The 25,712-nt window shown below is 42.1% G+C and overlaps 1 long non-coding RNA gene across 1 annotated transcript in view; it reads left to right on the top strand.

Moving 5' to 3' along the window:
- Window positions 1-25,712, top strand: part of LOC311142748 — a 49,383-nt gene that overhangs the window by 12,327 nt on the left and 11,344 nt on the right. The gene's annotated exons all lie outside the window — the stretch shown is intronic.

The following is a 25,712-nucleotide window of genomic DNA, read 5'->3' as shown; positions in this document are numbered from 1 at the left end:
AGTAATTTCTTCCCGAGACCAGCGGATTAAAAAAACTCATTATCAGCTTCCATTCAGTCAACACATAAAACCGCTTCGCCAGGCCAAATATGTACACTCCTTTCTTGAAACATTAATATCTTAACCGCCTTTATATCTATTATAGGCATGTTTGCGCAGTGGGGAACCTATAGGCCTTATGTGTGTGTGTGACAGGAGGTTCGTGATTCTGAAAGGACAGTAACCGTAATACCATCGCACTCATGTAGTAGAGTGCACTTTTTGTAAAACACAAAGGGCCAGTGATGTAGTGGAGGGTATACGCACTTTATTTTCAATGGGCATTGCTTATAATCACTTCTTAACTAGGGTGACCATACGTCCTCTTTTTCCCCGACATGTCCTCTTTTTGGACCTAAAAAAATGAGTCCGGCCGGGATTTCTAAATCGCCCAAAATGTCCGGGATTCGGCTTTTGCTTTCTACAGTCACCATTCATTGTGTGCGTTTTGGGGGTTTCGCTTTGCTTTGACCTTTCTCTTTAGGTCCCGCCTTCTCACACGCCACCATTGGTCGGTCATGTAGGCCTGAGCAAACATTGGTCAAACTGCATCTCAATCATTACCCTCACCATGGCAACAGCCAAAAGACAGAGCAGCAGCTTGCTTGTCAACAGTGGCACATGGCTCCAGAACAGCGTAAAAATGCCCAAGACGATTTACAGAGAAAATTCCTGTGTTTTCGTCTTGGTCGGGATCCGTGTGAAGCAGAATGCATGACCTGCAAAGCTGCCACGTACTTGTCAGTGTCAAATAAAGGTGCTAGCGACCTAGAAGCCCACATAAGCTCCGCAAAACACAAAATTGCAGCTAAAGGAGAGAGTTTGTCAGGTAAATTAACTGACTATTTTGTGAGAGCAGGTACAACAGAAGATGCTGTTACTACTGCGGAGGGAGTTTTTGCATTCCACACCACGAAGCATCACAATAGCTACAGATCAACGGACTGCACGTCTGCCTTGATAAAAAAGGCTTTCCCTGATTCCAAGACTGCGCAAACATTTTCAAGCGCTCGTACTAAGACCGAGGCAATTGTTAACGCTGTGATAGCACCACATTCTGTCGACATAGCTCTGAAAGCACTAGAAGACATACCTTACTGTGGTGCTTCTACTGATGGGAGCAATCACGGTGCTGTGAAAATATTCCCTCTGCTTATTCAGTATTTTGATTGGAAGAATGGTGGCGTGCAAAGTAAATTAGTCTAAGTTAAAAACACTCCAAATGAGACAGCTGATACGATCGCGCAATACATCAAAGAAACACTGGAAAATAATGGGATTTTTTCTAAATGTATTGCATTTACAGGTGACAACTGCAATACAATGTTCGGGAGAATCAGGCGTGATGAAGAAGGAAATAATGTTTTCGCAAACTTAAAGAAGTCATTGCAGAACAAGTCTTTAATCGGTGTGGGCTGCCCAGCACACATCTTGAACAATTGTGTTCATTACGGGGCAGACACACTAGATGTCGATATTGAGAACATCATCTTCAAAATATGTCAATACTTTCACATCTACACTGTGCGCACAGAGAATCTGAAGGAGTACTGTGAATTTGTTGATGTTGAATACAGAAGTCTCCTTTCTTACAGCAAGACGCGATGGCTGTCATTATTCCCAGGTATTGAGAGGCTGCTACCGATGTTTCCAGCCTTGAAAGCATTTTTTCTGTCACAGGAAAAAACACCCTCTAAGTTTTTTGAAGATGTTCAGTGAAATTTACCTCTGGCACATGCACTCACTCGTGTGTGTTTCATTCACACATTCAGGAGATGGAAAGGGAGAGCAATTCAATTGTGGAAGTGAAGAACCTTTTGAACAAAGTCCACACCATGCTTCTTGAACGCAAGACCAATAACTTCATGTCCCTTAAAGTTAAGGGACTATTGGCACAAAAGCACAAGGATGGACTTGGTAAGAATTGTGACAATTTCAGTGCTCAAGTACAGGGTCTGTACAGTTCATGCCTGGAGTATCTGGAGAAATGGATGGCACCCATGGAGGAGTTCTCCTCTTTCATGTGGATGGATCTGAGTGAGACACCTGACTGGAATGACATAGAAGCCTGTATCAAACACCTGGGAGAAAAGGGGGAGCCAATTGATGATGCAAAGTGCTTTGATCAGGTCACCAACCTGAAGAAATTCACAGAAAGGTGTAACAGTGATGGAGAGTTCAGTAATCTGCAAGCACACAAGAAGTGGACCAAATATTTTGAAAGGTCCAAAAGCATGGATTTTCATTCAGAGCTACTGAAGATTGCACAGTTTTTCTTTGCTATTCCTTCTCACAATGCAAATGTAGAGAGAGTTTTTTCACTGATGCAAAGCCAGTGGACAAAGGAAAGGAATCACTTGTCTGTTGAGTCACTCAAGGGGCTTCTGTGTACACAATACAACTTAAAAAATATGTCTTGCAAAGACTTTTATGCCTACTTGATTGGTAATCAAGGACTGTTGGGAAAGATTCGATCTTCGGGAAAGTATACCAGAGAGCATCAGGAGGACTGACATTATCTTTGACTGAAATAGTGGATTTTTTTATGACAACTGTTTATTTTATTTTATTGTAACCTATGGCCATGAAAAGAAACAGTGTCATGTAAAAGGTGTTAAAAGCTAAACTCAAATATTTTTGTTTTGTTATTATTCTATTGTTGAGGGCCAACAGTTGAATGGAAAGGATGTATTACTTTATGTATTAAAGTTCAATAACATAGTTGCATGGTTGTGAACACATTTGTATTTACCACCAACTGCGGGTGTCCGTCTGCCTCCTGCTCCCACTGTCCTCTTTAAAAAAAACTAAAATATGGTCACAATATCTTAACCCCTACTGATGCGTATCAAAGTAGTGTAGTGGAGGTGTATGATTGATCAATTATGTAGTACAATAGAGAAATCATGCACAAAGTAGCCTACACAATCGCAAAGCACGTGAAATATATTCACATGTGTGCCGCACACACCCTAGTTTCAACCGAATATCAGCTGCAGGCATCAAGTGTGCAGCTCTCAACTGGTTTTGGCATGGAGCAGCTCACAGAAGAATGACATTGGTAGCCGGTTGGGTAGGAAAGACGTTTCAATTTAGGATATATAACAGTAAATGCTAAATAAGGCAACAATGGGTATGCAAACCAGGTATTAAAAAAGTTAATCAGAAGTGTTGGTTAGTAGGCTATTTGTAATGCGCAATTGTCATCATGAGCTGTTTACATCAGGGGCGTAGACATGGATGGGCCTGGGTGGACAGAGGCCCACCCACTGGGGAGCCAGGCCCTGACAGGCCCACCCAATCAGATTGATGTGGTTTAAGCATTGTTGTGGATTTAGACCTTAACATTTTTGTATTTTTTCTATAAAAAACTGATTTTGAGAGTGACAATCTTAAAAATCTATAGAAAAACTCATAAAAAACGTAGGAAAACACAGGATTTTTCACAGGTGCCTTTCCTTCGCTGGGCGGGCCGTTTGGAAACTTTTTGGCAGAATTTGAGTACACACACTTCTCCAGGCACCACTGCATAGGGCCGATGGAAAGACAGCAGTCACACACAACATCATGTTAAAGGATAAGCAGTCCATAAACTCGGACATAATAAGCCAGTAGGTCCCAATCATAAGAATACAAAAACGCAACCATTAAGCATTTCCCGATCGAACTGTACAACTATTACTTCCCATTGCAAAAAACATTTCACTTTTAGCACACGCATTAACTGGTGACCTAAAGTTTAAAGTGGAACTGACAGCGTTTTAACAGACAATCATAATATCAGTCAAAAATATAAAATTCCCAGTTTATGCAACAAAACCAACTTTATAAGAGGTTTTAAAAATAGGTTATATTTGACTCAATGTTCCATGATGTACACTAAGGCATTGTTGGCAGAATAGATTGATGCAGTTCAATGCATGATTAATATAATTCACCAATACATTTCTTGGTAGTCCAAAAAATATTGCTATCAGGTTGTAAATCACAGCTGGCCTGGTACATTGTTTGCTGCCTCCATTCGGGATGCACTGTTTGTTTTAATGACTAAATATTCTGGACAAAAATGGAAGAGTCGTGAAGAGGGCACGACAAAGCCTATTCCTCCTTAGGAGACTGAAAATATTTGGCATGGGTCCTCAGACCCTCAAAAAGTTTTACAGCTGCACCATCGAGAGCATCCTGAATGGTTGCATCACTGCCTGGTATTGCAATTGCTCGTCCTCCGACCACAAGGCACAACAGAGGGTAGTGCGTACGGCCCAGTACATCACTGGGGCCAAGCTTCCTGCCATCCAGGACCTCTATACCAGGCGGGGTCAGAGGAAGGCCCTAAATATTGTCAAAGACTCCAGCCGCCCTAGTCAGACTGTTCTCTCTGCTACCACACGGCAAGGGGTACTGGAGCGCCAAGTCTAGGTCCAAAAGGCTTCTTATCAGCTTCTACCCCCAAGCCATAAGACTCCTGAACAGCTAATCAAATGGAGGAGTGGGTGAGTGACTTTTTCCCTCTCATATAATTTTTCGGTGGCTATACACAGGTAGAGATGCAGGTGTCATTTGGTTAGCTAGCAAGAACTTGAATGACTGTTATACAGTTAGCATATCTCTTGCATTCGCAAATTCACTCTGGCTATCTACTCCGATTTCAGAGCACTCTCATCTGAGTGTGCCAGAGCGCAGAACAACTGATGAATTTACGAACGCGCAACACCTGCTGAATATGACCGGTGTCAGTAAACATAGGCAAAAAATTAATAGTTAGTCAAAAATGCTCTAGATAACATGTAAACAGCCTAACCAGCTCTGCTACGGCGAGTAAAATGGTCAGTGAGATGTTCTCTCATTTGTGTCTGGAAGTAGCAAGCTAGCCAACTTTGCATTGGCAGGCAAGATGCAGAAGGATGAGGAGGCTAAATTTCAAGAACTTTGAAAGTTTCTTAAAGTGCAGTCGCAAAAACCATCAAGCACTATGATGAAACTGGCTCTCATGAGGACTATCACAGGAAAGGAAGACCCAGAGTTACCTCTGCTGCAGAGGATAAGTTCATTAGAGTTACCAGCCTCAGAAATCGGCAATTAACTGCACCTCAGATTGCAGCCAAAATAAATGCTTCACAGAGTTCAAGTAACAGACACATCTCAACATCAACTGTTCAGAGGAGACTGCGTGAATCAGGCCTTCATGGTCGAATTGCTGCAAATAAACCACTACTAAAGGACACCAATAATAAGAAGAGACTTGCTTGGGCCAAGAAACACGAGCAATGGACATTAGACCGGTGGAAATCTGTCCTTTGGTCTGATGAGTCCAAATTTGAGATTTTGGGTTCCAACCGCCATATTTTTGTGAGACGCAGAGTAGGTGAACGGATGATCTCTGCATGTGTGGTTCCCACCGTAAAGCATGGAGGAGGAGGTGCGATGGTGTGGGGGTGCTTTGCAGGTGACGTTGTCTGTGATTTATTTAGAAATCAAGGCACACTTAACCAGGATGGCTACCACAGCATTCTGCAACGATACATCATCCCATCTGGTTTGCACTTAGTGGGACTATCATTTGTTTTTCAACAGGACAATGACCCAACACACTTCCAGGCTGTGTAAGGGCTATTTGACCAAGAATGAGTGTGATGGAGTGCTGCATCAGATGACCTGGCTTCCACAATCACCCAACCTCAACGGAAATGTGGAAAAAATAAAGGGGTCTGAATACTTTCTGAATGCACTGTAAGTTATTTTCAAAGAGATGGCTAACAACAGCAAGCGTGCTGCAATAAAAAACACATTTCCACTCACCAGATGATGATCATTTGAAACTTAACTTCTTGTTAAGTTATTCTTGAGAAGGGAGAAGCTAACAAATTAGCAACAACCTCCTCTTTGATAACACCTGCTGCAGTCGCTGCAAACTAGCAGACTACAAAAGCTAGCTAGCTAGAATGTGGGAAAACTACTGCTCGCTATTGCACAGTGACCTGTTGGCCTTCAAGAAGGCAGAAGTTTTTATACGTTTTTGTAAAAATGGTCCCACTCATTAAGTCAAAATGTGATTGGTTGATTCCACTGTCACTCCCAAATTTTGCCCTAATACAGTTGAATGGCAGCTGCCTTTATCTAGGTTCTGATGGCCTAGCGAATGGTTGACTTAGCTAGCTAGATTTATCTCCCCAGAGACAGCAAATAAAAATCCTGATTGGATATTTTTTCTCTTCAGTGTTAACCCATTTCTTTCCAACAAAAACTGAAGGGATTCAATCAGAAAATAATTGAAAATAATAATAATAATAATATTATTATTATTATAATCATTATTTTATAAATTCTTAGCCCTTGTCTGAAGGCGTAGAAGGCCTATTGCTCCCCAATGTGTTTGGGTTAGTAATAATTTGTAGAGTGGCTCTATTTTCCCTCAGCAAGCATTTTTTCACTATTCTGAATGTCTAATGAATCCATATGTTGTTCTGAAATATGAACACAGAAATACTGGACATTTTGAACTCTTATTATGGTGGTGATTTGACCAAATATAATCATGGTCTTGAATTGGACTCACATTTTTCTGGTCTAGGTCTTGACTCTGTCTCGCACCCCTTGTCCCCCTTCGGTCTTGGTCTTGACTCAGACTAGATTTGCTCCGGTCTTGGTCTTGAATCGGTCTCGCTTTAGGTTGTCTGAAACACAACCCTGGTAGAGATAGAGATTGATTGTCTCTATTTGGCTTTGGATTAAAGGCTTGGAGTTGAGGCAGTTTGGATTGGAAAGGCAGTGTAGCTTCAGCAGAGGGGGCATCGATGGTACTGAGCCAAAGAGAAACAAAGACAGTCTGACAAACAGGCCCGGAGCGCTTCATCAGTGCACCACATCTGCTTCTCCGACAGTCAGTTCCTTCATAGGACCTGCTCCTCCGTAGATACTGGTTCTCCATTGCCAAACATGTAGCACCCACCTGGGTGATGTCACAGTTGCTGAAAAGCTACCACATCTTGGCAGTGGTTAAGAACAGTCCCCGAGCCTCTTCTGCCATCTCTAGACACAGCATGCAGTACTTGTTGTAAATCTTCCCGATAGATGAAACAATAAAAACGGGGAGGCATTATTTGAATCCAAACAGCCTGCTAGCTAGCCAAGAATATATACTTTTCGTCCCAATTCTGCAACTGAGAGTCAAGGCCACGAGATGTAAGTGATCAACCCCCAAAGCAGTCAAACCCCACCAAAATAAAATGCAACAAAATACACACAAAAAATAACCGAATTCTGTACAATATTTACAGAGCTCTCTGTCTAGGCGACCTTACAGCGCCATGGCAACCACGGACCCAATATATACTGAACAAAAACATAAACGCAACATACAACAATTTCAAAGATTTTTCTGAGTTACAGTTCATATTTAAGTGATAATGCCAGAGAAGCCGGTGTTTGGAGGATATATTTACACAGGTGTTGTTAGGCCCGAGACGAAGTCAGTCAATTGAAATAAATAAATTAGGCGCTATATACACTGCTCAAAGAAATAAAGGGAACACTAAAATAACACATCCTAGATCTGAATGAATGAAATAATCTTATTAAATACTTTTTTCTTTACATAGTTGAATGTGCTGACAACAAAATCACACAAAAATGATCAATGGAAATCAAATGTATCAACCCATGGAGGTCTGGATTTGGAGTCACCCTCAAAATTAAAGTGGAAAACCACACTACAGGCTGATCCAACTTTGATGTAATGTCCTTAAAACAAATCAAAATGAGGCTCAGTAGTGTGTGTGGCCTCCACGTGCCTGTATGACCTCCCTACAACGCCTGGGCATGCTCCTGATGAGGTGGCGGATGGTCTCCTGAGGGATCTCCTCCCAGACCTGGACTAAAGCATCCGCCAACTCCTGGACAGTCTGTGGTGCAACGTGGCGTTGGTGGATGGAGCGAGACATGATGTCCCAGATGTGCTCAATTGGATTCAGGTCTGGGGAACGGGCAGGCCAGTCCATAGCATCAATGCCTTCCTCTTGCAGGAACTGCTGACACACTCCAGCCACATGAGGTCTAGCATTGTCTTGCATTAGGAGGAACCCAGGGCCAACCGCACCAGCATATGGTCTCACAAGGGGTCTGAGGATCTCATCTCGGTACCTAATGGCAGTCAGGCTACCTCTGGCGAGCACATGGAGGGCTGTGCGGCCCCCCAAAGAAATGCCACCCCACACCATGACTGACCCACCGCCAAACCGGTCATGCTGGAGGATGTTGCAGGCAGCAGAACGTTCTCCACAGCGTCTCCAGACTCTGTCACGTCTGTCACATGTGCTCAGTGTGAACCTGCTTTCATCTGTGAAGAGCACAGGGCGCCAGTGGCGAATTGGCAATATTGGTGTTCTCTGGCAAATGCCAAACATCCTGTACGGTGTTGGGCTGTAAGCACAACCCCCACCTGTGGACGTCGGGCCCTCATACCACCCTCATGGAGTCTGTTTCTGACCGTTTGAGCAGACGCATGCACATTTGTGGCCTGCTGGAGGTCATTTTGCAGGGCTCTGGCATTTTGCAGGGCTCCTCCTGCTCCTCCTTGCACAAAGGCGGAGGTAGCAGTCCTGCTGCTGGGTTGTTGCCCTCCTACGGCCTCCTCCACGTCTCCTGATGTACTGGCCTGTCTCCTGGTAGCGCCTCCATGCTCTGGACACTACGCTGACAGACACAGCAAACCTTCTTGCCACAGCTCGCATTTATGTGCCATCCTGGATGAGCTGCACTACCTGAGCCACTTGTGTGGGTTGTAGACTCCGTCTCATGCTACCACTAGAGTGAAAGCACCGCCAGCATTCAAAAGTGACCAAAACATCAGCCAGGAAGCATAGGAACTGAGAAGTGGTCTGTGGTCACCACCTGCAAAACCAGTCCTTTATTGGGGGTGTCTTGCTAATTGCCTATAATTTCCACCTGTTGTCTATTCCATTTGCACAACAGCATGTGAAATTTATTGTCAATCAGTGTTGCTTCCTAAGTGGACAGTTTGATTTCACAGAAGTGTGATTGACTTGGAGTTACATTGTGTTGTTTAAGTGTTCCCTTAATTTTTTTGAGCAGTGTATTTCACATGACTGGGCAGGGTCGCAGCCATGGGTGGGGCCTAGGCCACCCCACTTGGGAACCAGGCCAACCCATTGGGGAGCCAGGCCCAGCCAATCAGAATGAGTTTTTGCCCCTCTCAGACGATCCCTCGGTTGAAGAAGCCGGATGTGGCGGTCTTGGGCTGGTGTGGTTACACGTTGTCTGCGGTTGTGAGGCCGGTTGGACATACTGCCAAATTCTCTAAAACAACGTTGGAGGCTGCTTATGGTAGGGAAATGAACATTAAATATCTGGCAACAGCTCTGGTAGACATTCCTGCAGTCAGCGTGACAATTGCATAATACCCTAGAAACTTGAGACATCTGTGGCATTGTGTTGTGTGACAAAACTGCATATTTTAGAGTGGCCTTTTATTGTCCCCAGCATAAGGTGCATCTGTGTAATGATTATGCTGTTTAATCAGCTTCTTGATATGCCACACCTGTCAGGTGGATGGATTATCTTGACAAATGATCAAATGCTCACTAACAGGGATGTAAAAAAAAATGCTGCACAAAATTTGAGAGAAATAAGCTTTTTGTGCATATGGAAAATGTCTGGTATCTTTTTTTTCAGCTCATGAAACATGGGACCAACATTTTACACGTTGCGTTTATATTTTTGTTCAGTATATAATACTATAGAAGCTAGTGGAAACCCAGTAGTGACAGCAAGGTAAGCTAAGCTAGCTTTGCATGGAGAGAAGTTTTGAAGTTGGACTCCTCCTCTCCTGACTGACTTGCCATCTCAAGATGGTCAGCTAATTCAGTTAGGCTTAAGCAGAGAGGAAGAGGCGAATAGATAATCTTTGGCGCTGACCTTGTGTTTAGCTAAGCTGAGAGCAGCTAGCTAGCATAGCTTGGGGGATATACACGACATGACCAAAAGTATGTGGACACCTGCTCATCGAACATCTCATTCTAAAATCATGGGCATTATTGAGTTGGTCCCCCATTTGCTGGTATAACAGCCCCCACTCTTCTGGGAAGGCTTTCCACTATATGTTGGAACATTGCTGCTGGGACTTGCTTCCATTCAGCCACAAGCATTAGTGGGGTCGGGCATGGATGTTGGGCGATTAGGCCTGGCTCGCAGTCTGCGTTCCAATTAATCCCAAAGGTGTTCGATGGGGTTGAGGTCAGGGCTCTGTGCAGGCCAGTCAAGTTCTTTCACACCGATTTCGACAAACCATTTCTGTACGGACCTCGCTTTGTGCACGGGGGCATTGTCATGCTGAAACAGGAAAGGGCCTTCCCCAAACTGTTGCCTCAAAGTTGGAAGCACAGAATCGTCTAGAATGTCATTGTATGCTGTAGCGTTAAGATTTCCCTTCACTGGAACTAAGGGGCCTAGCCCGAACCATGAAAAACAGCCCCAGACCATTATTCCTCCTCCACCAAACTTTACAGTTGGCACTATGCATTGGGGCAGGTAGCGTTCTCATGGCATCCTCCAAACCCAGATTCGTCCGTTGGATTGCCAGATGGTGAAGCGTGATTCCTCACTGCAGAGAATGCATTTCCACTGCTCCAGAGTCCAATGGCGGCGAGATTTACACCACTCAACTTGGCATTGCGCATGGTGACCTTGGGCTTATGTGCGGCTCCTCGGCCATGGAAACCCATTTCATGAAGCTCCCGACGAACTGTTATTGTGTTGACGTTGCTTCCAGAGGCAATTTGTAACTCGGTAGTGAGTGTTGCAACTGAGGACAGACGATTTCTACACACTACGCGTTTCAGCACTCAGCGGTGCCGTTCTGTGAGTTTGTGTGGCCTACCACTTCGTGGCTGAGCCATTGTTGCTCCTAGACGTTTTCACTTCACAATAACAGCGCTTACAGTTGACCGGGGCAGCTTCAGCAGGGCATACATTTGACGAACTGACTTGTTGGAAAGGTGGCATCCTATGACGGTGCCACGTTGAAAGTTACTGAGCTCTTCAGTAAGGCCATTCTACTGCCAGTGTTTGTCTATGGAGATTGCATGGCTGTGTGCTCAATGTTATACACCTGTCGGCAACGGTTGTGGCTGAAATAGCCGAATCCACTAATTTGAAGGGGTGTCCACATACTTTTGTATATATAGTGTAGCTGCAGCCTATCTAGCTTATATTTTTCTGTCAAATCACAATTATGCCAAAATCGCAAGAACCAGTGTCTGGAATGTGTTTCATGAGACACTTGTTCTACAATGCTTTGCCACGAAAGTAGCTTGCAAGTTAGTTTCAAAGTTTCATCAGTCATGTACAGTTGAAGTCGGAAGTTTACATACACTTAGGTTAGGGGTCATTAAAACTTGTTTTTCAACCACTCCACAAATTTCTTGTTATCAAACTATCGTTTTGGCAAGTCGGTTAGGACATCTACTTTGTGCATGACACAAGTAATTATTTCACTTATAATTCACTGTATCACAATTCCAGTGGGTCAGAAGTTTACATACACTAAGTTGACTGTGCCTTTAAACAGCTTGGAAAATTCCAGAAAATGATGTCATGGCTTTAGAAGCTTCTGATTGACATCATTAGAGTCAATTGGAGGTGTACCTGTGGATATATTTCAAGGCCTACCTTCAAACTCTCTTTGCTTGACATCATGGGAAAATCAAAAGAAAAAGACCTCAGAAAAATATTGTAGACCTCCAAAAGTCTGGTTCATCCTTGGGAGCAATTTCCAAATGCCTGAAGGTACCACGTTCATCTGTACAAACAGTAGTACGCAAGTATAAACACCATGGGACCACGCAGCCGTCATACCGCTCAGAAAGGAGACGCGTTCTGTCTCCTAGAGATGAATGTACTTTGGTGCGAAAAGTGCAAATCAATCCCAGAACAACAGCAAAGGACCTTGTGAAGATGCTGGAGGAAACAGGTACAAAAGTATATTGACATAACCTGAAAGGCCGCTCAGCAAGGAAGAAGCCACTGCTCCAAAACTGCCATAAAAAAGCAGACTACGGTTTGCAACTGCACATGGGGACAAAGATTGTACTTTTTGGAGACATGTCCTCTGGTCTGATGAAACAAAAATAGAACTGTTTGGCCATAATGACCATCATTATGTTTGGAGGAAAAAGGGGGTTGCTTGCAAGCCGAAGAACACCATCCCAACCGTGAAGCACGGGGGTGACAGCATCATGCTGTGGGGGTGCTTTGCTGCAGGAGGGACTGGTGCACTTCAGAAAATAGATGGCATCATGAGGAAGGAAAATTATGTGGATATATTGAAGCAACATCTCAAGACATCAGTCAGGAAGTTAAATCTTGGTCGCAAATGGGTCTTCCAAATGGACAATGACCTCAAGCATACTTCCAAAGTTGTGGCAAAATGGCTTAAGGACAACAAAGTCAAGGTATTGGAGTGGCCATCACAAAGCCCTGACCTCAATCTATAGAAAAAGTGTGGGCAGAACTGAAAAAGCGTGTGCAAGCAAGGAGGCCTACAAACCTGACTCAGTTACACCTACTCTGTCAGGAGGAATGGCCCAAAATTCACCCAACTTATTGTGGGAAGCTTGTGGAAGGCTACCCGAAATGTTTGACCCAAGTATTTCAAGGCAATGCTACCAAATACTAATTTAGTCTATGTAAACTTCTGACCCACTGGGAATGTGATGAAATAAATAAAAGCTGAAATAAATAATTCTCTCTACTATTATTCTGACATTTCACATTCTTAAAATAAAGTGGTGATCCTAACTGACCTAAAACAGGGAATTTTTACTACGATTAAATGTCAGGAATTTTGAAAAACTGAGTTTAAATGCCAAGGTGTATGTATACCTCCGACTTCAACTGTAAAACATGTTACCTTGGAAACGATGTCAACTACTGCGAGTTGAATTCCTGCAGTCTTCAGTCAACTTAGCTGTCCTACAACACAGTATTCTATAACTGTCTAGTTTTGTCCGCTGTTAGAGCTTTCCCGGAATACAAATCCCAGAACTAATTATATATTAATATGATATGATATTCAATATCCCTACAGGTATAGGCTACATGTGGACATCGCATACACATTGCCCAGCTTGAGTGTAGTCTATCGATGTGCTTATAAAGACAATAAGACTACCATAGAATTAGGAATTAGAATACTAGAATGGACATTAACCTTCTTATGATGGGATAAAGGTCAGCCATTTTAGTCAGGGAGTTGGTCAACCATGGTTTGCCAGTGCTGTGATAAGATATTGTTTAAAATAATGAATTTAAAGAATGAATCTGCACTGTATTTTTTTTAGCTAGCTAGCCAGCCAGTTTAAGAGGAAAGATTCCATTATTTTTCTAATTAACTGCCAATATGCAAACATTCCAATCAAACAATGCAGTCAATCCACAGCGATATCTACAGTTGATGATAGGACTTAGACAAGTTGTAAATGCAACAAGTACTGATAATATATCATTCAGTATATAATACCACTCGACACATTCTAAGAAAACAAAAATGGAGACATTTATTGTCTGTTTACATATACACTGAGTGTACAAGCAGGGATCAACCCTGTCTTCAGATGCAACATTAGCTACAGTGCATTCTGAAAGTATTCAGGCATCTTCCATTTTCCACATTTTGTTACGTTACTTCCTTATTCTAAAATAGATTTTTTTGGGTGATCTTTTTCTATAATTTTTTTTACTGATCAATCTACACACAATACCCCATAATGACAAAGTGAAAACAGGTTTATTGAAATGTTTGCAAATGTATAAAAAAATAAAACAGATACCTTATTTACATGAGTATTCAGACCCTTTGCAATGAGACTCGAAATTGAGCTCAGCTGCATCCTGTTTCCATTGATCATCCTTGATGTTTCTACAACTGTGGTAAATTCAATTGATTTGGAAAGGCACACACCTGTCTATATAAGGTCCCACAGTTAACAGTGCATGTCAGAGCAAAAACCAAGCCATGAGGTCAAAGGAATTATCAATAGAGCTCTGAGACAGGATTGTGTTGAGGCACAGATCTGGGGAAGGATACCAAAAAATGTCTGCAGCATTGAATGTCCCCAAGAACACAGTGGCCTCCATCATTCTTAAATGGAAGAAGTTTGGAACCACCAAGACTCTTCCTAGAGCTGGCCACCCGGCCAAACTGAGCAATCAGGGGAGAAGGGCCTTGGTCATGGGGGTGACCAAGAACCCAATGGTCACTCTGACAGAGCTCCAGAGTTCCTCTGTGGAGATGGGAGAACCTTCCAGAAGGACAACCATCTCTGCAGCACTCCACCAATCAGGCCTTTATGGTAGACGGAAGCCACTCCTCAGTAGAAGTTACATGACAGCCCGCTTGGAGTTTGCCAAAAGGCACCTAAAGACTCAGACCATAAGAAACAAGATTCTCTGGTCTGATGAAACCAAGATTGAACTCTTTGGCCTGAATGCCAAGTGTCACGTCTGGAGGAAACCTGGCACCATCCCTACGTGAAGCATGGTGGTGGCAGCATCGTGCTGTGGGGATGCTTTTCAGCGGCAGGGACTGGGAGACTAGTCAGGATCGAGGGAAAGATGAATGGAGCAAAGTACAGAGAGATTATTTATTTGCTACCATTGGAAACGACATGCTGTGGCCTATCTTGGGTCAGTTATAAACATCTTTGATTATACTGTATGTTATTATTTCTTATTTGTTTTTCATTTTTTAAATGTATTTAAACAGGGAATCCTATTGAGACCAAGGCCTCTTTTTGCAAGGTAGCCCTGCACACAAATTCACAATGTTTACAATTCCAAGGCAATAATAGCGAACTTTTTTTTGCATGGACTCCGTGACACAGTTAGCTTTTAACAGCTAGGACTAGGGCTGTTGTGGTGACCATATTACCGCCACACCGGCGGTCACGAGTCATGAAGGCAGTCAAATTCCACGTGACCGTTTAGTCATGCTGCTGATGGTCATTAGTAACCTACCAAACTTGCTAACTGCCTGGTACTCAGCACTCTATTGTCCCTCTAATCACTCTGACATCAATGCAATGTGTTCGAAATTCTAATCAAAGACTTCATGAGCTCATGTTGTGCAACATTTCAATAGGCTATGCAATTGCGCGAGAAAACAGAGTGATGGCCTCTACTAAAAAGAGGAGGAGCCCATCAGCTTTCTATAGGCTAGGCCTACTATATTTATTTAAGCATATTGTTTATCTTACACAACAGGAGTATAGCCTACCTGGCTGGCATGAAAATGAACCACAGGAAAAGCGTCCTCCATTCGCTATTTAAGTGCATAGATTACATGTATTTTTCACGCTGCCCCTGTTTTTGAGACAGGTGCATGAAAAGGGTCCATTTTAAATCAAAACAAATTTCACACATATATTATTTAGTATATAGTATATTGCAAAATTATTCATCCCCCTTGGCGTTTTTCCTATTTTGTTGCATTACAACCTGCAATTTAAATTGATTTTTATTTGGATTTCATGTAATGGACATACACAAAATAGTACAAATTGGTGACGTGAAATGAAAAAAATAACTTGTTTCAAAAAATTCTAAAAAATAAATAACGGAAAAGTGCTGCGTGCATATGTATTCAACCCCTTTGCTATGAAGCCCCTAAATAAGATCTGGTGCAACCAATTACCTTCAGAAGTCACATAATTAGTTAAATAAAGTTCACCTTTGTGCAATCTGTGTCACATGATCTGTCACATGATCTCAGTATATATACACCTGTTCTGAAAGGCCCCAGAGTCTGCAACACCACTAAGCAAGGGGCACCAACAAGCAAGCGGCACCATGAAGACCAAGGAGCTCTCCAGATCAGGGTTGGGTTATAAAAAAATATCTGAAACTTTGAACATCCCACGGAGCACCATTTAAATCCATTATTAAAAAATGGAAAGAATATGGCACCACAACAAACCTGCCAAGAGAGGGCCGCGCACCAAAATTCACGGACCAGGCAAGGAGGGCATTAATCAGAGAGGCAACAAAGAGACCAAAGATAACCCTGAAGGAGCTGCAAAGCTCCAGAGCGGAGATTGGAGTATCTGTCCATAGGACCACTTTAAGCTGTACACTCCACAGAGCTGGGCTTTATGGAAGAGTGGCCAAAAAAAAGCCATTGCTTAAAGAGAAAAATAAGCAAACATGTTTGGTGTAGGCCAAAAGGCATGTGGTAGACTCCCCAAACATATGGAAGAAGGTACTCTGGTCAGATGAGATTAAAATTGAGCTTTTTGGCCATCAAGGAAAACTCTATGTCTGGCGCAAACCCAACACCTCAAGTTTTCTGTTTTTTTGTCTTATTTCTTGTTTGTTTCACAAGAAAAAATATTTTGCATCTTCAAAGTGGTAGGCATATTGTTTTTTTTTTGTTTTTTTTTTTTTTTTTGGGTCATTTAGCAGACACTCTTATCCAGAGCGACTTACAGGAGCAATTAGGGTTAAGAGCCTTGCTCAAGGACACATCGGCAGATTTTTCACCTAGTCGGCTCGGGGATTAGAACCAGCGACCTTTCAGTTACTGGCACAACGCTCTTAACCACTAAGCTACCTGCCGCCCAAAAATCAATTTGTATTCCAGGTTGTAAGGCAACAAAATAGGAAAAATGTCAAGGGGGGTGAATACTTTCGCAAGCCACTGTAAAGACAAGATTAAATCAAGAATAGTCTGATGGGTAACAATATTAGCCTATCACTTGTGAATTATATATTATCACTTGTGAATGATGCCCAGCATAAGAAACTGCTTTTTTTGTGTTACTTTTTCGAATCATAGTCGCACACCTCATGTAGCCTAGCCCATAGGCCTAAATGTTTTGATAAGGTTTGTATCACAACTAAAATGGCCAAATAACTTCTTAAAATTAAGCACATGAATCAGCTTTACAGGGTTTTACGTGTGAGTTTCAAGTTTGGGATGTGTCTGTCTTCAATTGTAGCCTGTGAGAAAGACCAGATCACGTGATGGAGAGCAATGCGAGTGAGAGGTGCTTAAGAGCGCGCAGCACTCATGGAGAACAGCACAACGGCCACTGGCTGCAAAAGACATGGAATCTTTTAGGGTACATTACGGCCACGAAGGGGATGCCACCGTGATATTCGAGGCAATATCAAGTGCTTGTCAATTTGTGAATGAGAGACTAATGAAGTGTGTACAGCCTGCGCAAAAACAAAGCCACTTTTTTCAAATCATCATTAGAGACGCATCATGCAGCCTTACAATGTATTAAAAATCAAAACATATGGCCCAATGTTTTTAGAACATCTAAAGTTACATTAATAACTCTAAATTAAGCACATAGGAGTACCTATTTCTTTGTTTGCCGCTCAACACAGAATAGCCACATTTGCGCACTCCCTCAAATCGTTTGGAGAGAATATTTATATTTTATTCAGCTTTGTTCAATTGTATTCTAAATACTATAAAATAATATAAAATAATCAAATGGAATTCTTAAATCTTGTCTGCTAAATGAACTAGTGTAGCCCACAGCCATTTGGCATAGCCAGATCAGGACCTAACATATGGACAACTCAGAGTATGCTATCTTCTGAAATAGACTACATTTTCTTCATATGATGCTTCTTTAGACCTGTCTAAAATAAATAATCGATTTATTGTGGAGGTGTAGGCTTTATTACGTGGATCTATTAGACTTTTTTTAATGTAGATGTTCCAAAGGTCTGCATCAGTGGCTTGTAGGCTATATGTGACTTGTTTCCGGAAACTAATCGTATGTCACGCGTCACTACTTCACAGGAGAGCCATTTGAAGGTAAACTTTTTTTTAAATCAAAAGGTGTTTTTTTTTGCCAGAAATGCCTTCTGGAACATTTTAACTTTCATATGCCTTAATAACAAACTTGTATGCCATCTGTAAATACAAATAAAATTGGTTAAATTATGAGCCTAGTTGGTTTAGCCACAGAAAAAGACAGCAACCTTCCTGCTAGCCATGATTGGCTGAGATAATGAGTGGGCTGCACATGCCGAGAGATGAGTTCGAATTGGTCTGCCATGTAGCACGCTTCTGTCTATTTGAGCTGGTCAGTATGTGTAGGTAATCCTGCCTAACGGCGCTTTAAAAAATATATATTGCGTAGTAGAACTGCATAAATGTTGCTCTCCATTTTCTGGAGGACCGAGTTTTGAAATCCGTGGAATTAGAGTATGATAGCTAAGGAGATGGAGAAAACACCTGTCTTCGGATTACATCTTCAAACTAAGGGCAACCATGGCATCTGTGACAGAGAGGGAGAAGCGTCCACCCATGTACAGTGAGGGGGAAAAAGTATTTGATCCCCTGCTGATTTTGTACGTTTGCCCACTGACAAAGAAATGATCAGTCTATAATTTGAATGGTAGGTTTATTTGAACAGTGAGAGACAGAATAACAACAAAAAAATCCAGAAAACGCCTGTCAAAAATGTTATAAATTGATTTGCATTTTAATGGGGGAAATAAGTATTTGACCCCCTCTCAATCAGAAAGATTTCTGGCTCCCAGGTGTCTTTTTATACAGGTAACGAGCTGAGATTAGGAGCACACTCTTAAAGTGCTCCTAATCTCATGTTATTACCTGTATAAAAGACACCTGTCCACAGAAGCAATCAATCAATCAGATTCCAAACTCTCCACCATGGCCAAGACCAACGAGCTCTCCAAGGATGTCAGGGACAAGATTGTAGACCTACACAAGGCTGGAATGGGCTACAAGACCATCGCCAAGCAGCTTGGTGAGAAGGTGACAACAGTTGGTGCGATTATTCGCAAATGGAAGAAACACAAAATAACTGTCAATCTCCCTCGGCCTGGGGCTCCATGCAAGATCTCACCTTGTGGAGTTGCAATGATCATGAGAACGTTGAGGAATCAGCCCAGAACTACACAGGAGGATCTTGTCAATGATGTCAAGGCAGCTGGGACCATAGTCACCAAGAAAACAATTGGTAACACACTACGCCGTGAAGGACTGAAATCCTGCAGCGCCCGCAAAGTCCCCCTGCTCAAGAAAGCACATATACAGGGCCGTCTGAAGTTTGCCAATGAACATCTGAATGATTCAGAGGAGAACTGGGTGAAAGTGTTGTGGTCAGATGAGACCAAAATCAAGCATTTTGGCATCAACTCAACTCGCTGTGTTTGGAGGAGGAGGAATGCTGCCTATGACCCTAAGAACACCATCCCCACCGTCAAACATGGAGGTGGAAACATTATGCTTTGGGGGTGTTTTTCTGCTAAGAGGACAGGACAACTTCACCGCATCAAAGGGACGATGGACGGGGCCATGTACCGTCAAATCTTGGGTGAGAACCTCCTTCCTTCAGCCAGGGCATTGAAAATGGGTCGTGGATGGGTATTCCAGCATGACAATGACCCAAAACACACGGCCAAGGCAACAAAGGAGTGGCTCAAGAAGAAGCACATTAAGGTCCTGGAGTGGTCTAGCCAGTCTCCAGACCTTAATCCCATAGAAAATCTGTGGAGGGAGCTGAAGGTTTGAGTTGCCAAACATCAGCCTCGAAACCTTAATGACTTGGAGAAGATCTGCAAAGAGGAGTGGAACAAAATCCCTCCTGAGATGTGTGCAAACCTGGTGGCCAACTACAAGAAACGTCTGACCTCTGTGATTGCCAACAAGGGTTTTGCCACCAAGTACTAAGTCATGTTTTGCAGAGGGGTCAAATACTTATTTCCCTCATTAAAATGCAAATCAATTTATAACATTTTTGACATGCGTTTTTCTGGATTTTCTTGTTGTTATTCTGTCTCTCACTGTTCAAATAAACCTACCATTAAAATTATAGACTGATCATGTCTTTGTCAGTGGGCAAACGTACAAAATCAGTAGGGGATCAAATACTTTTTTCCCTCACTGTATACGGGTAAGATAGTCTAGCTAGCTACATTTTCAGTTATTACACATTTCTAATTTAGTCAGAAAGTCATTTTCATTTCAAGTTAGTGTACTGTTAGCTAGATAGCTAACGTTAGCTGGCTGGCTCGCTAGCTAATGTTACGTGTATGATCTGTGTAGTAATATTATTCGTATCTCAGAGCCATTTGCTTTGCTGGTTTCAGCCTAATGTTAGCTAGCTAACATTGAACCTGGTTGGTTAGCTACCTGCAGATTCATGCAGGGTAGTAATGTCATGAGTTGGGATTATGGTTCATTGTTTAGCTAGCAAGCTACATGTCTTAACAAAAGACTCCACAATGCAAGTATCCATTTCAATAGAATGTTCATGATGTCACTGCGACACGACAGCTGTTGATAGACGTAGCTGGTAAATTCGCTCTGGCTATCTACTCCGATTTCAGAGCACTCTCATCTGAGTGTGCCAGAGCGCAGAATAACTGACGAATTTACGAACACTCAACACCCGTTGAATACGGCCTTTGTCAGTAAACGTTGGCAAAAAAGCGTAAATAAATTGTTGCCAGCAGCACAGTTGCAGTCACCAACGCTCTGGATAACAAAAAAACAGCCTAACAAGCTTACAAGTTAGTGTACTGTTAGCTAGATAGCTAACGTTAGCTGGCTGGCTCGCTAGCTAATGTTACGTGTATGATCTGAGTAGTAATATTATTCGTATCTCAGAGCCATTTGCTTTGCTAGTTTCAGCCTAATGTTATCTAGCTAACATTGAACCTGGTTGGTTAGCTACCTGCAGATTCATGCAGGGTAGTAATGTCATGAGTTGGGATTATGGTTTATTGATTAGCTAGCAAGCTACATGTCTTAACAAAAGACTCCACTATGCAAGTATCCATTTATATCTGGAAGTAGCTAGCAAGCTAGCCAACATTAGCCAGTTAGCTTGGGTGCTTGACTGCAGAACGCTCGGATCAACCCTTAAAGAGATGGGTGGGGCTAAAGCTTAAGAGGGTGTGAACGATGCTGAATGGGTGTAGACAAAGAAGAGCTCTCCAATAGGTGTACCAAAACATTCAAAGGCCATTTTATCAAAAGTGAGGTTACAAGTTTATCAACTTTCCAAGCAGAATTACTTTCCCATTGTTCCTCAACTGTAGTGTAGGATATACAATTTTCTATCTCTGAGTCTCTACTTTTATCCAATCTAAAAACACAATTTCAAATTTGGCTACATAAGTCCGAATTGAGCCGGTTGGTCATATATGTGGAAGCCAAATGTGTTTATGTTAATTAACGGTCAATTACCGTGAGACCGACCAGTTATTTGCTTGACAATCACCGGCTGACGAAATTTCATGACCGCCACAGCCCTAGCTAGGACCGCTATTTCTTGTCCCGGAATCCTGCCTAACAGACAGGTTAAAGCCTGCTTGACAGAGCCGCTAACCTAGCTGAGCTGCTAGCCATCAAGCTAACAAAGTTAGTCCCAGATGAGTTTTGCAATGGAGCCCTCTTTGTCTGGAGAAGTAAATTAACAGTTCCAGCGCTGTAGGAGCTGTATCTACTACACTTTGTTTCGGGACAAACTGGATCACTTAGAGTTCCAATGCGGCAAGGACGAGGCTTGATCATGCAGGTTGCCAGCCTACGTAAGAAACTGGGGAAAACGCAGAGTGGAATGTTTACCTTTTCTTCGCCGGTGGCTGGACGGCGTTCGCGTTTGTTGGATGCATCTCCGCCTTGTCGTTTGTCGTTATCTGATAGAGGAGTTGAAGGAGCACAGCAAGAGGAGCATGGCAATCAACGATGGTCGCATGTCACGAGCCGTGGAAGCCGAAGACAGCGGCCTCCCGCAAAGCAGTCTACACTCCCAAGGAGAGGCCCGGAGCGGATACAAATAACTAATAGTTTCGCCTGAAGATGAGTCTCATCTTCCTGTACCTTCGTCGCTGGGGGTACCTATGTCTGCGGCCACTGTGCCTACTCATACTCCTTCTACGATTTCGAAGTCGACGTCGGCAACCTTCCGTTCCTGCTCTGGATCGAGCAGAGCTTCTCCATCTGTTGGAGGCCTGCACCAGGCACCGGGAGCTACAGGCTCAAGTTATCCTGCCTCTAGCCCATCCTTAGAGCGTTCTCCAAATCCTATGAATTGTGGGAGTGGGCGGATTTGCTCGTCCTTCTCGCCAGCTGTGATTTTGGGCAGCTCCATGGTAAGAAATGTGATTGTTTTTGCACCAGGAGCAATGTCCTATCCCGGAGCTCGAGTAAATTACATTACTAAGCTGCTCCCGAATGTACTACGTCAGGAAATGGAAATCGATTATATCGTAGTCCATAAGGTTTTAATGGCATTATGAAGGGCAGCTTTGAACAGTTGAAACTGGATTTTAAAGAGCTGATTGATTCTCTGCTAGACACTAATAAAATACCTATCATATCTGGCCCTGTGCCCTCTCTGAATCGTGGCATTGAATGCTTTAGCAGGATACTGTCCCTTCAAAACTGGCTACGTGATTATTGCAGCTCTTTTGTTGACAATTTCAATACCTTTTGGAAACAAAACACGTTTTATAAGGAGGATGGGATCCACCCAAATCATTTGGGTTCCTGGATCCTTTCACAGCATTATAAGGCTGCGTTGAGACAATTACTTATTAATGACCCAAGCCCACTCAGTTAATCCCTACCATTGTGTCGCTGAGTTGTCATAATGCTTTAGCAAATTAACTTGGTACCAGGGGCGTTGGTAGACACAATGTAAGTAACCTAATTTATGTCCCTCTAACTGCCCTGAATGCCTCTGCTGATCCTACAGTTATTGTATGCAGCAATCATATGCCTATGAACCAGATTTATGCTGTTAGCACTGAGGCGGTGTGCCCTAGTAGGAAGTCCACTGTGTGCAGCACCACCATGCACTAACATAAATAATGTGAGCATGTCTACTTCTGCTAAGCTTTTACCAGTAAAGCAATGAAAACAAGCAAACAGAAAAGTGCTCAAAATAGCCCACGTTAACATATGTAGCTTAAGAAACAAGGTTCATTAAATTAATAACTTGCTAGTAACAGATTACATTCATATTCTGACTATCTCTGAAACCCACTTAGATAATACCTTTGATAAAGTGGTAGCAATACAAGGTTCTAACATTTACAGAAAAGACTAATGCCAATGGTGGAAGTGTTGCTGTTTATATTCAGAACCACATTCCTGTAAAGCTTAGATAGGATCTCATATGAAATACTGTTGAAGTAATATGGCTACAGGTTCATCTGCCTCACCTAAAGCCCATTCTTGTGGGAAGCTGCTATAGACCACCAAGTGCTAACAGTCAGTATCTGGATAACGTGTGAAATGCTTGATAATGTATGTGATATCAACAGAGGTATATTTTCTGGGTGATTTAAATATTGACTGGCTTTCATCAAGCTGCCCACTCAAGAAAAAGCTTCAAACTGTAACCAGTGCCTGCAACCTGGTTCAAGTTATCAGTCAACCTACAAGGGTAGTTACTAACAGCACAGGAATGAAATCATCAACATGTATTGATCACATCTTTACTAATACTGCAGAAATTTGCTTGAAAGCAGTATCTAGATCCATCGGATGTAGTAATCACAATATAGTAGCTATATCTAGGAAAACCAAAGTTCCAAAGGCTGGGCCTAATATAGTGTATAAGAGGTCATACAATATTTTTGGAGTGATTCCTATGTTGTTGATGTAAAGAATATTTGTTGGACATACTCTGTATACATATCCCGAAATAAAGAAATTATCTCACTCCAATACATTTTAATGAAAGTTAGCAAAAATAGATAAGATCTTGCTATTTGTGGAAAAATCACCCTGATTAACTCTTTAGTATTATCCCAGTTTACCTATTTGCATATGGTCTACACCTAGCAAATTTTTTTTTACAATTATATGAGCGAAAAAGATTCAATTTGATTTGGAATGGCAAGCAAGACAAAATTAAAAGGGCCTATTTATATAATGAATATGAATTTGGAGGGAAGAAATTATTAAATATTAAAGCATTAGACCTCTCACTAAAGGCGTCAGTCAAACAAAAGTTATACTTAAATCCGAACTGGTTCTCTAGCAAATTAGTAAGAATGTCTCAACCTATGTTCAAGAATGGCATTGTTCCCTTTATTCAGATTACAACCTCTCACTTTCGGTTATTGAAAATGAAATAATCTCCAAAATATTGCTATTTAAAAAAAAAAAAAAGCCATAGAAAGTCGGTTGCAATTTCAGTTTAATCCACCAGAAAATACAGAACAAATAATACAACACATATTGTGGTTAAACTCAAATATACTAATTGATAAAAAACAAATACATCTTTGTAAATTATATCATAAATAGGACTGGTGGAGTTATGTCACACATTCAGCTAATAAAAAAATATTCTTTACATCTTTACATGTCTGCTCTACCCAAAATTACAACCAACTAATTGCAGCATTACCACAAAAATGGAAGAGGCAAGTGGAAGGGGGAAAAAGTAAGGAACATTTTCCTGCATTAAAGACCAAAATTGGTTAAAGAAAATTGTGATGTGATAAAAAAAGTATACTAGTTTCATTTAAGGACCGAAAAATTTACTGCTGTGCCATATAGATTGCAACATAGTTGGGAAGAGATTTCCGATGTACCGATTCCATGGCACATGGTTTATGAACTGATACGCAAAACGACGCCGTATTGAAAACTTAGAATTTTTCTATTTAAATAATTATACAAAATTCTTGCAACCAATATAATGTTATATACAGTGGGGGGAAAAAGTATTTAGTCAGCCACCAATTGTGCAAGTTCTACCACTTAAAAAGATGAGAGAGGCCTGTAATTTTCATCATAGGTACACGTCAACTATGACAGACAAATTGAGAAAAAAATATCCAGAAAATCACATTGTAGGATTTTTAATGAATTTATTTGCAAATTATGGTGGAAAATAAGTATTTGGTCACCTACAAACAGATTTCTGGCTCTCACAGACCTGTAACTTCTTCTTTAAGAGGCTCCTCTGTCCTCCACTCGTTACCTGTATTAATGGCACCTGTTTGAACTTGTTATCAGTATAAAAGACACCTGTCCACAACCTCAAACAGTCACACTCCAAACTCCACTATGGCCAAGACCAAAGAGCTGTCAAAGGACACCAGAAACAAAATTGTAGACCTGCACCAGGCTGGGAAGACTGAATCTGCAATAGGTAAGCAGCTTGGTTTGAAGAAATCAACTGTGGGAGCAATTATTAGGAAATGGAAGACATACAAGACCACTGATAATCTCCCTCGATCTGGGGTTCCACGCAAGATCTCACCCCGTGGGGTCAAAATGATCACAAGAACGGTGAGCAAAAATCCCAGAACCACACGGGGGGACCTAGTGAATGACCTGCAGAGAGCTGGGACCAAAGTAACAAAGCCTACCATCAGTAACACACTACGCCGCCAGGGACTCAAATCCTGCAGTGCCAGACGTGTCCCCCTGCTTAAGCCAGTACATGTCCAGGCCCGTCTGAAGTTTGCTAGAGTGCATTTGGATGATCCAGAAGAGGATTGGGAGAATGTCATATGGACAGATGAAACCAAAATATAACTTTTTGGTAAAAACTCAACTCGTCGTGTTTGGAGGACAAAGAATGCTGAGTTGCATCCAAATAACACCATACCTACTGTGAAGCATGGGGGTGGAAACATCA

This window comes from Coregonus lavaretus, assembly GCF_964263955.1.
Source record: "Coregonus lavaretus genome assembly, chromosome: 15".
NCBI classification, from domain to species: domain Eukaryota; kingdom Metazoa; phylum Chordata; class Actinopteri; order Salmoniformes; family Salmonidae; genus Coregonus; species Coregonus lavaretus.
Note: the sequence above shows the minus strand (reverse complement) of the source record. Positions and strands in the feature narration are given on the sequence as shown.